The sequence below is a fragment of the Plodia interpunctella genome, chromosome 20 (genome assembly GCF_027563975.2).
Source record: "Plodia interpunctella isolate USDA-ARS_2022_Savannah chromosome 20, ilPloInte3.2, whole genome shotgun sequence".
Taxonomy (NCBI): domain Eukaryota; kingdom Metazoa; phylum Arthropoda; class Insecta; order Lepidoptera; family Pyralidae; genus Plodia; species Plodia interpunctella.
This window is the reverse complement of record NC_071313.1, coordinates 7,137,092-7,147,167: the sequence shown is the minus strand read 5'-3', so window position 1 is coordinate 7,147,167 and position 10,076 is coordinate 7,137,092. Positions and strand designations below refer to the sequence as shown.

Sequence of the window (10,076 nt, the reverse complement as noted above, 5' to 3'; positions counted from 1 at the left end):
TCCCATGAAGGGATCTTATTCGGGCATAGAAAATTATACTCTTTTTTCACCAAAAGCGGTCGTTTTTAATCACTCTTCTCGATGCATCAGCAGCTAACCCACAAGCTCGATACTTTTTAACCACAATAAAAATATGGAGAAGTCGCTCAAATCGTCGCGATGTTTTTTCACTGTGGTGTACCCACATTCTCCTTTTCATTCCTATCGTTTTACATAACAATTTTTATTTAATAGAAATTACACTCATTCACTATACTATAGGTATATTATACCGCATTGGAAATTAATATTGTAAATACATTTCAAATTATAAGTCAATTTTTGGATTCACTTATACACGAGTATAAAAATGCGGATAGTGAGATGTGAATTACAAATTCACACTAAATTAAAATGCACTTATTAATTTTTACCCTTCGAATTCTCCTCAGGATTGAATGCTCGACGGGCAAAAAAGCTGAACCACCAAGGTGGTTGTTGTAGATCTAGTTGGTTCCAATCGCGGCTATTAGGTCTGTCCTGGGGCCCGCAGCCGCCATCTTGGGGCCAAGGCCGGCCATGCGAGCACTTTCTACTCTGATTGCAGTTAGAGCAGTGAGAATCTGATCTACGGCAGTGTTTTCCTTCATTACCGATATTGGGTTCACACCGGGAACGGGCTCCGAAGTAAGGTCCGGGCCCATAACTGGGCCCACTAGGTCCAAAACCGGGGCCAAAATGGTGGCCAAAATCAGGCCCAAAACGCGATCCAAAATCAGGTCCTGGTCCGAAGCCGGGACTAGAACGGTTTCCAAAATCATGGCCACAATTGGGTCCAAAACGAGGCCCAAAATTTGGGCCATAATAGGAACCATAGTCTGGGCCAAAACGAGGTCCATAGTCGGGCCCAAAACGGAATCCATAATCAGGCCCAAAATTCTTATATCTTCCAGAATCAAAGTCAAATTCTTCACGATTGAACGGTGGTCCCCTCATTTTAAATGATTGTTTATTTTTTAAGATTGTATGAAACGCTTAATATAGTTTCAGGTTTATAAAAATGTAATGACTATTTTCGTCTAAATCACACAGTTGTTGCTCGTAATACAGACGATGTTTAACTGTAGAAGCATAGGACATGTTCGTTCAGCTTATATTCAAACACAAGATAAAGTAACACCAAATTATTGTTATGAAATCGCACGTGTGTCATCGATTTTGGCGGAATTGCATCATCGCCATAATACAAAGCCTAGTTCACAATGTCTTGCGAATTTGTGGTTGAATATTGGGTAATCTATTACAGGATAATTGAAAAAGTTATACACTTAATCAATGGAAAGAGCTATTAACCCTTTAGTTAATAATTTTTGTTCCATTAATTATCTGTGTCTATGAGAAGAATATATTTTCTTCTAAAATACGAAGGTATTACAAAATATCAAGTTCACTACTATTTAGCTAACAGTGTCTTTCGATTTACGTGACTATTGGTTATGTTTAACCCGTAACAGTTAAATATGAGATGATGTATCTGTGTGTATCTCGAACTGTAGCTATTAAAGGAGTATAACTTCAGGAATAGTTATTGTAGAAACAGGATTGGATTTTAAGGTTAATGTTATAATTTGTACTTAATTCCCATCGAAATATTATTCAATCAAATTTTATTAATAATGGCATTTTATCACACATAGCTACAGCAAGCTGGTACAATCGAAGCTGTTTGTTTAGTTTTTCAATGATATCGAAACATAGATATGTTTAAATCCACAGTTCCTCTTGATCAAGAAGATGAAATCAAGTTCTTTTAAAAAGTATGATTGTTCTAATTGCGATTTTGTATATACACTTGCCTATTCGTGTTTTGTCTGTTATCTAGAATAATCTAGGTAAGTATCGATATTTTATCATATATAGTGCAATATTGGTGATTATTACAAGTATATTTACGTACTACGTAGATTAAATTTTTTAAAATATATATTTGAACTTACAAATAAATCAATTAATCACTTAATAGCAAACCACTCCATTAATATTGGTAAATAATTGTTATATGTATTTATTTTTCGGTTTTCACCAATAGATAATAATTCCTTATTCCCGAATATTTGTGTATCCTTTATTCAGTTTTTAGTCGAACGAAGCTGAGACGGGCCACTAGTAAATATATAAATGCAGACGACTGTACTTTAGTCTTCCTGTTTGTCTGTATGTCACGATAAATTTAGAATAGATATAGGTATATGACCTGGGGTTAAAAATAGGCTTCTTTGAGCGGAGTAGGCAACAACTAGGTATATTAAGTACGATAGCTTCTTTTAACAATTATTTTTTTTGGCGAGACTAAAAATTGAGCCCGAACTATATGAGTTTGCGTCATATGTCCAACACCTCAGATAGATATATAATGTTGTGCAATAAATAAAAACTGAATAGATCAATATTTTCACATCCAGCCACAACATCATGTATGGAAATTATATGTCTCCTTCATAGTCGTATTCCTCATGGCTGAGAGTCGTGGCCTTTACGTGGCATGAAACACATATAACGACTTTCTTGGCACTATTAATGGAGTGGTATGCCATTGCCTTCACCATTTCACACATAAGTTGATAATCAACCAGAGTGCAGGTTTCCTCACGATGTTTTCCTTCACCGGAAGCAAGTGGCGGTCGATGAAAACTACTACACATGAGTCAGGTTGGAATACAAACTCATGTGGCACGAGTAGGATTCGAACCTGGAACCTTTCGGTTCACAGGCGGGCGTCTTAACAATTACACCACCGCCGCTTCTGCTTGCGTTCAATTTACTTACTTAATGTTCACAAAATTTCAGCTCAATTGGATACATATGATTTGACTTACAATACCCGTAGAGACGATCGAGTGCATCCAATTTAATTTACAATATCCACACAGACAGAAAAACAATACAAAAGATTGTTAGTTTTATAAATTCAATATATCCGAACGAACGAATAGCATTACCCATTCTTTGTAAATAAAAAATATGCAGTAATGAATATAGCGCTGTTTTAAATAATACAATAAATTTGTGTGAAAAATAATGTGTATGGTGTAGTGGTCACCACGCACCGTTCGCTATCTCGAAGTCCTGCCTATGATTCCCAGCACGGAAAAATATTAAGTGATCGTAGATTATGAGATCACATTTGGGGTTCGGAATGTGTTGAGCCAATTTCTGTGTTTTTGTCCATCGGAACCACGACTCAAACTTAGTGATTAGTGTCGGCCGTTGAGTGTTGTCCATTTATTAATAGGTACATTGACCTTTTGCTATTGTTTTATTTAATATCGTTATTTAATCAAGTCACGTAATAATAAATTGATCACATTCAAGCAATTTCTCACAAGATATATAAATTCACAGTCGTTCTATAAATCTTCAATGTATTTTTATCAGTTTCACAAGAGACATCGAATTTTCATCAATGATTGGGGCACCCTGTTTCGTTCGTTTTAGTCCAGAACCTGAAATGGAAGAAAAACCAAGGCGCTTCGGGTCCCCGTTTTGGCCCTCTTATGGGCCTGATTTTGGGCCTCGATTTGGCCCTGATCATTTTGGCCCTGACTTCGGACCTCGTTACCGACCCGAATATAACCGGTTTGGCCCCGAATTCAGCCCTCGCTTTAGACCCGAAGACCGTTGTGGGCCCGATTTTGGACCACGTTTCGGCCCCGGCGAAAGACCAGACTTTGGGCCCCGATTCGGACCCAGGTTTAGACCTGAATTTGAACCCCATTTTGGGCCCGAAGGAAGACGTTGGCACGGACCTGACTATTACTGGTACGATCACCGTCTCAGAGGTTACCCAGATGGCAGTCCAATGCCCCAATGGACGTGAGTGGCCCCACCGTGGTTGGCCACATAGTGAGCCACTGGAACCTGCTGGCTGGTTTGGATTTTTCGGCCGTCGAGCATTTAAGTCTGAAGGAGAGAAAACTTGCAACTGTTCTCAAGATAATCTGAAGGAAAAGGCTAATTAAACTTTACTAAATTAAGGCCCTTTGCGTGTGCAAAAACAATAACCCGTGTGGGTGTAATGTTAAATGGGCGTATTACTTACGAGAACATACAAGAACATGTCTCAAGGGCTTTAGAAGAGGGTGGAGATGCATCGGGCATTTCATTATTTTCTATGTTATGTAAGCACTTACACATGAAAAGAAAAGTAGACACAAGTACACAAGAAAAGGAATTTTATGATTTCAAGATTCATTCATTTAGATATTTAATCGTTATTCTAGCTGTGTAAATATCTTAGGCTATAGAAAAAATATTAAAACGAATGATAAAGTGATGATTTAATTATATTGATTATTATAAGTGATTATAATAATATACCCAGGGAATACTCTATGTCAATAATTAAATGTAATTGTCTTACAAAGCATACGGAGCACATTTTTCCTTCAGATACATTGATATTGAATGATCAAATAAAAACATTTTAGACGTGAAAAAAATATATAAACAATCTAGACTGTGTATTAATCTAACTATGTGTGAATCTAACTATGTGTGAATCTAACTATGTGTGAATCTAACTATGTGTGAATCTAACTATGTGTGAATCTAACTATGTGTGAATCTAACTATGTGTGAATCTAACTATGTGTGAATCTAACTATGTGTGAATCTAACTATGTGTGAATCTAACTATGTGTGAATCTAACTATGTGTGAATCTAACTATGTGTGAATCTAACTATGTGTGAATCTAACTATGTGTGAATCTAACTATGTGTGAATCTAACTATGTGTGAATCTAACTATGTGTGAATCTAACTATGTGTGAATCTAACTATGTGTGAATCTAACTATGTGTGAATCTAACTATGCGTGAATCTAACTATGTGTGAATCTAACTATGTGTGAATCTAACTATGTGTGAGTTTAACTTTGTTTAAATACATATTGTAATAAAATATTTATAAATTATAAAATCATTACATTTTTATGTTTAACTTGAATTTGAATCAGGTAATTTTAAAATAAAATTTAAAATTCTCCTCTATGTATTGAATACTCAAGTAAATAAATATGGAAAAATCACACTGATTGAATTAGCCTCAACGTAAGTTCGAGACTTGTCTTATGGGTTACTAACTCATAATATTTTTTATAACATATTAGTCTATATGTGTTTTATATAATTTGATTATGTAAATAGGGAACCATGCTTTTTTTATCAAAGGCTGGCATATGTTTATCTATATATCAAATTATATAAAACACTTAAAGACCTTATATATTGAACTATCTATATAATATCTGTAGTTTTTTTTCCAAATTATCATATCTCAAGTATTATAAGTAGGCACTTATAATTTATTTACAATATAAACGATTGTATCAATAAAACTCAATAAGCTTTAAATTCTAAACGCCTACTTTAATATAATGAAAAAATTACGTCTAGTCATTTTGCTCTCAAATTTTTTATTATACTTATATAACTATATAAAATTTAGAGCCATGCTCCATTGCTCAGTAGCTCTCGATTTGATGTCCGTCGACAGTATAACGCAGTAGTTGTGTAAAGTTACGACGACGTACGTCATCGAACGTCAATATCAAAACCTGTAGAAACAACGGATCGTTAAACCTAAAGAGGTTCAAACCATTATTTGTTTAAAGTTAATTTTATTAATTTGTAATATCAATATATACTTTAATGCTTTTAGGGTTCCTTAAGATAAATTTGAGTGTATGCAAAAATATGTTGTAGGTACATACAATATTTATTAATCATCAGGGCCTCATCACTTATTTTGAAACGATTTTTATAATTTACTTTTGTTTTATATCTTCTTGTTTAACAAAACACGCTAAAAAGCTAAAAGCTTTTTGTAGCAAGTTAATCAATGAGAGACCGGTTTTAATTTATTTATTATTCGTAAAATTAAAGATTTAAAATGTAAACAGATATTATTGAGGTCTATAAGTGTTTTATATAATTTGATATATACATATATAGATAAACATATGCCAGCCTTTGATACTAAAAGCATGGTTCCCTATTTACATAATCAAATTATATAATCTATCGAATAAAGGTGTTCAGTGAATACCTTTATTAGATCCAATTTTTAATGTCTTAAAGTTCTAGGGTTAAAGACCGTAAATAATGAAAAAGTAAATTAAAAGCCATAATGTTTCAATACAATTTATTTATTTCTTTTTGCAAAATTGTTCAATGTTATTGACTGAAATTTTGTGTCGCATTCCTTCATCTGCCGTCTCATTTGGATGAGTCATATTTTCTTCCTTAATTGTTCACTTGGGAGAAAATTACAATTCTTCTTTATCTCTTCTTCATTGTAAAATATTGCGTAGATTATCTTCTTGGAATTTCAAATAATTGAGACAATACTTACGCAAATAAAAATTATTCCATCAAGATTTCTCTTCCAAATTATATTGATGTGTTTGGATAAAGAATCACTTTTAATTTCCAATTCGAAGCAATGTTGGCTAAAAATATATAAAAAGTTAACACAAATGGGCCACAGTAAAAAATATGTAGGATGTATGATTTTAAAGTGCACAAGTATTTTTAAAGCACGAATTACATAATATGTTACAGAGAATAGCTACAGAAATAATAAGGGTATGCGATAAAAATATATAAAAATACATAGCTAATCAGGTAGAACATTTTGATTAGGTTATTTCATGATATTTCAATAACAAAATTGTAAACAAGTAAACATTCACGAAATATGTTTTTTTTATAGAAAACTCTTTACTTTAACCATGGAATTTAGATATCAATTTATTTGGTTACTAGCTTTTGCCCGCGGCGTCGCCCGCGTATATTTATCTGTGAAAGCGGAACAGACGTTTTTATACAAAGTTTCATCCCCAATGATCGTCATTTATGGGTTGATTTTTGAAAAAAAAATAGCCTATGTTTGAACGGGTGTCTTTATCTACATGTATGCCAAATTTCATCAAAATCGGTCTAGTGGTTTAGCCGTAAAAGCGGAACAAACAGACAGATGGACAGGTTTTCGCATTTATAATATTAGCAAGGATTTGTAATGATATTAATTCGTAAAATGAAGGAAAGAGGGTATATTGCTGCAATTTTCTAGCAACAAATGTATTGTGTACTAATACTAAGCCAGCAAAGTACTTTTTTGCAGATAAACCAATCATAAAATAGATAAGATAACACGTCACGAATTCAGTGCAAATAAAATATATAATGGAACAAATACGATAAAAATTAATATTGATAAATACCTACATCGCTTCAAACAGAATTGCAACGGGGTTCGTGGACAATGACCCTTTCTACCAACACAGTTTCATTACTCTTTTCCTTCGATTTATCCTTTTTGGAGCAGCAAGATTTTTCTTTCCTGCAGCATTTTTCGGTCCTGCAACATGGTTCGTCATCTTGAGGTCTGCAGCACGGTGCGCCATGTCCTCGCCGGCTGAATGGGCCAAATGCGTGCGGGCCATGCGGCCCAAGTGGACCAAACCCGTGTGGCCCATGTGGGCCATGGTGACCGTGGTGACCGCGGTGTGGCCCGTGACATCCTCGATGGCGGTCACCATGATGCATATCCTTTACATCAAAAGGTCCCACGTGGCAACTGCTATGGGGCCCATGTCGTCCAAAAGGCCCACCTCTATGATGAGGCCCGTGTCCATGCCGCCCAAATCCAAAGAAGTCTGGGCCATGAAAATGTCTTCCATGTCTGTGTGGGCCAAAATGAGGCCCGAAACGGTTGAATCTCCCGAATTCCATGTCGATTTGTTCGAAACGATCAAAACAATGTCCTCTCATTGTATTTTTGTGATGATTATCAAGCAATGTTGCTTAGAACGCAGCTGGATGTGGACTGAAGAGACACGGGATAAACCCCAGTTTATATCCAATACCGAATACACAATGTTGTGTAAATGTATCGATGAAAATGTGGTGTATGAATCATATCCGATGAGTCATTTTATCACACAAGCCAAGTGTTTTAGACAGATCAATGGCGAGCGACTTTGAAGAAAAAGCCGTTTCTTCTTCGCCTGCGCATTGGGACTTCGATTTGAATATATTTTTGACGTCAATATTGATGTATATCATCCTAAGTTGAAAAAATAATTTTGTATTTGAGTAAAACTTATATTAATAGTACTTGTACAGTAGCATATGTGTTTGTATATTCTGTTGATTATTTAATTTTAATTATTATTAAATGAATATACCTATTTATGTAAGTGATTACTTATTATATGGAATGAAACACAAGCTCGTTGAGTGGTTGTTTCGTTATTTTTCCAGGTAATGTTGACGGATTATCTATAAGTTTAAAGATATCTATTTCTCATAAATAATTACATAATTTACTTGGTATGAGAACTGTAAATAACTAAGTATCTTGTATCTACAATTAGATACATCACGCGCCATACGCCATATAGATATTATAATTGCATTCTCCATTTCACGAACTAGATAATACTTTTAATGATAAATAAATATAAAAAAAATAATAATAAAAATAAAAAAGCCTCTTTAAATAAAAAATAAAATAAAAAAAAAGCCTCTTTATTCCAAAATGGTAATAAATACAAACACATGCTATCGTAACTAGGAATTACATGTTTAATTGATTAAATAAGAATTAATTTTATAAAAAATATTAAAAAATATTTAATTTATCAAGAAATTAATAAAAATATTTCATTATATCAAGTTCAAATTATTAACATGCATTAATCATCTAAAGGTTTATTTAAATTTTATTAAACTCATACAAATTGTTATTTGATTCAGATTATAATAAAAATATGATTCAATTTATTAAATTTGTCTTTTGATTCAGGTTTTAATAAAAAGTTAATTAAATTCATATAAAATTCATTCAATACTTTTAATGAGTACAAGTTTATTAATTTAATGTTTCCTTTATAATTTGAAATTGAACGTGAATTCATTTTTGAGAACCATAACTAACTTAAACTCTTTAATTTCCTATGAGCGTTTTCCTTAGTCATGAATCAATCGGAATTGGCGCCCAGGGACCGCTTTCCTTGTTATACTCGTCCACTATACTCGCAAGATGTCGTTAAAGAACGTATCATGCCGAAGTATGATACGTTCTTTAACGACATCAAACCAACATTTTTTTAGATTTGCCTTTCTGTTAGGATCAAGAAAAATAGAAATGTAGACCCTGGGCTCAGGAAGAAACCACGCAAACGTTCAAATAATAAGCCAATAGCGATAAATACTTATTAATTTTTCAAGTCAACATACTGTAGGATTAAACACTTGACCAATGTGAATAATATAAAAAGTGCGAATTAGATCGTACTGTCGGGTAGAAAATTACTTCCGGAGGAGTCCAGGTTCAAGGTTACCAGTACAGTTATTTGGACGATTAAAAATAAATAATTCTTTGTATGTTATAATTATAATTACTTTAATTTATTATGATAACATTGTTGGTCTCTTAGGGGTCATTTGGAAAAGCGAATGTTTTAAATAATTGTATTTGTTTTTATGTACAAAGCTGGAATTCACCAACGCAGAAACATTTGTATGTAAAAAGTTGATGTAATTCTGACTAACATACGGATATTCTGGATGTATTGTCTATAAATCTGTATGTGTTTTGTGAATACATAAATAAATATAACATAAAAATTAGGCTCGTTCGAACGGCCCTTAAGTTATGCGGTCCAACGACAGATATTAATAAAATTCTATCACTATTACATAAATGAATTCCAGTTGAATCTGTTGCCGTAAATTGAGATCTAATTTTCTCGCATTGTTTGAAACGGACAGAGTACTGCGAAATCAAATAAAGGTTAATCGAATACCAGGAACGACGCCTTGAGGCATTAAATGTAATGAAAATACAGGCATAAAAAACCAATATTTATTTTTAACTTATTAATAAAATTTTGACACTTTTTTTTTTAAATTCGAGTGACCTTTGCGTTTGTTTGCCGTTTATTAAATAGGCTCGGTGAAAATAGTTTTTGCCCTCAACTCCGCTCGCGTATGTTTCAACACGATTCATTTAAAATTTCATCAAAATAACC

General features: G+C 33.4%; 1 long non-coding RNA gene across 1 annotated transcript; it reads right to left on the bottom strand.

Moving 5' to 3' along the window:
* Window positions 1-6,154: 6,154 nt before the first annotated feature.
* On the bottom strand, window positions 6,155-8,431 carry LOC135309926 (uncharacterized). The gene is made up of 2 exons (XR_010370189.1): window positions 7,267-8,431; window positions 6,155-6,488 (listed from the first exon to the last, which is right to left on the bottom strand). It is a non-coding gene; the product is annotated as an uncharacterized LOC135309926 (long non-coding RNA).
* Window positions 8,432-10,076: the final 1,645 nt, after the last annotated feature.